Consider the following 2,733-nt stretch of genomic DNA (forward strand, 5'->3'; position numbering starts at 1 on the left):
TCAGCTTATGAAGATTACCAGTATAAAAGCAAGAGGTGAAGTTATCTGCAAATATACAAACTTGTATCTATCCATTGGGTCTTCCTGCTGCAGATGACTGTCTTGCATTTTCAGATATTCCTTCTCATGTTTCTTCAGTTTCTTGGTTGTTACCTTAATATTGTAAGCCTGCTCCATTAAACTTCTTGCATTTTCCTCTGCCTTGTATCTCTGAATAACTTTAGAAAGCTGAACTCTGAAGAACTGTAAAGTACCTTCAAAATCAGCTTGCAGAAGATCTTCCTTTGAGGTCTTTAGGAGAGCCAAGGCTACGTGAAAGGTTATGTTCAAACCCTCACAAAGTGTAAGTCAATGATGTAGAAGACCATGCAGAGTGGGAACTTGTCAGTAAAAGGAGTGAGAAACCACTGGGATGCGTACATATGAGCTTCCAGGTTCAGATTAGAAAAATGGTCGTGCAGGTCCGGTAACTGCTCTTGCATTAGTCTTTCCAGCTGACACAATTTGCAGTGAAGGTCTTCAAAGCTGTTTTTGCAGAAGTCTCATAAATCATAGCCATTCATGATTTTCACCAAAACACAGAATGCTTGTTCCTCTGGCAAATGCAGCTGCGATACAGCAGCAAGAAAAGTCTGCCCTTGACAGTACCCAGTGTCTTCGTCATAGACAGAGTAGGCCTTGCAAATCTTGTAGAGCGATTCCTGGCCATCTCCTCTGGTATCTTTAAAGTAATCATGTGCAGGAAATGTATGATGAATATATCTCTAGTAATAACACTCTCCTGGGCTGAGTCCATTGTGATAAGAAATTGATATCTATCCAGCATTGCCTGGTTGTCATGGCAGCCTGCTAATAATTACCATACCTCTGCCCTCAATGCTTCAGGAACACCACTCTTTACCACAGTGGATAGCCCTTTCTGTCGTGCACCAAGGTTATTGTGCCATCTTCCTAACAATTCTCCCCAGGAATATAGGATCTTCTCAGGACAATGCTTAGAACATCACCTGTTCCACTTGAGAGTTCATTATCACTCTTCTCTTCTGCTTCATCCTCCTAGGGTGACACTGGACCCCATCTGCTAGTAGGAGTGTGATTCGTTCCTCCTTCTCAGACTCTTGCTCTAGACTTGCCACCTCATCTATTGCATTTCCAGCATTGGTATGGCCTTTTCCCTCAGACTGTTTCAACCTCATGAAGAAAGTCTCCGTGAAAGTCTTTCTGCTAAACTGCCAAAATCACTTATTTGCAGGGTACACATGTACTGCTGTCTCCAGGTGAAAATAGGCTCCATCACCTCCATGACTACCATATCCATTGACACAGTCATAGACACTCATTTATCTTTTGGAGTTTCTTCATTAAGTGCCAGAAATATTGGTTCATTGGTGTTCCACATGCCGGTGATAACATAAGCTCTCCCATCATAGCTCTTTCCCATGGCTTCCATATCCAGTAAATAAATGTCACAGTTCTTCACGTTTCAACCTGGGCTTAATAAGATTCCAAAGCATCTTTCAGCAGCTAATTCTTTGTTAGAAAGTTGCTGCACTGTAATCACAACCTTCTTTTCTATTCCTTGTTTTAATTTGACAGTATTTAATTGACAGTATTTTTAAAAGTTTAATATTAGTATAAAAGATTATAAAGTGAGGAGTAAAAGTCTTCCTCTATCTAATTTCCCCTATTCAAATTTCCAAAGGTAAAACCATTGTTTCTTCTATATCCAGGCATTTGCTATTAGAATGCAAACATATGTATATCTATGTATGTAAATATGTATCTGTGTACACACACACACACACACACACACAGGATTTTTTTAATGGTTTCACAGCATTCATTGTAGGCTTGTACCATAATTATTTAACGAGTCCCCCCATGATGACATTTATTTGTTTATTTATTTATTTTTTGGGCTGTGTTGGGTCTTTGTTGCTGCGCGCAGGCTTCCTCTAGTTGGGGTGAGCGGGGGCTACTCTTTGTTGGGGTGCACAGGCTTCTCACTGCAGTGGCTTCTCTTTTTGTGGAGCACGGGCTTCAGTAGCTGTGGCATGCGGGCTCAGTAGTTGTGGCTCTCGAGCTTAGTTGTTCCGTGGCATGTGGGATCTTCCTGGACCAGGGCTTGAACCTATGTCCCCTGCATTGGCAGGCAGATTCTTAACCACTGTGCCACCGGGGAAGCCCTCATGATGACATTTAGATGGTTTCCTGTTATATACTACCTCAAGCAATGTTGCAGTAATCATACATACTTGTATATGAGTTTATGTGTAAGGTAAATTTCTAAAAGTGGAATTTCTAAGTTAACAGGTGTTTCACCATCAATAGATGTTACCAAGTTGTTCTGTAAGAGTGTTATACCAGTTTACACTACCACCAACGGTTTATGGGAACGTCTTGTTTCCCTTCCCTCTGGCCAACACTGAGCATCATCAATCTTTTTAATCTTTGCCAGTGTGAGAGATGAAAAATGATATCCCACTCCTGGCTTTTATTTTGTTTTGTTCTGTTTAGAAGTGTTAATGTGAAAAGTCTTAGTGATTGATGAAACCATACAGCAATAAGTGAAGTACGAAAGAATGTGTTAAATTGAAACTACCACTGTGAACCACAGAAAGCAGTCCAGTGCAGCCACAGTAGCAGCACTTTTGCTTACCACCAGTGCTTATAAATATACCTCTGGAGCCCATAGTTTGATCTCTAATGTCATTCTCTTCTAGAGGAAACCAA

The 2,733-nt window shown here is 40.8% G+C and overlaps 1 pseudogene; it reads right to left on the reverse strand.

Annotated features, from left to right (window-relative positions):
• LOC103016063 (rab GTPase-activating protein 1-like) lies at positions 1–1,585 on the reverse strand (annotated as a pseudogene).
• Positions 1,586–2,733: the final 1,148 nt, after the last annotated feature.

The sequence above is a fragment of the Balaenoptera acutorostrata genome, chromosome 16 (genome assembly GCF_949987535.1).
Source record: "Balaenoptera acutorostrata chromosome 16, mBalAcu1.1, whole genome shotgun sequence".
Classification (NCBI taxonomy): Eukaryota; Metazoa; Chordata; class Mammalia; order Artiodactyla; family Balaenopteridae; genus Balaenoptera; species Balaenoptera acutorostrata.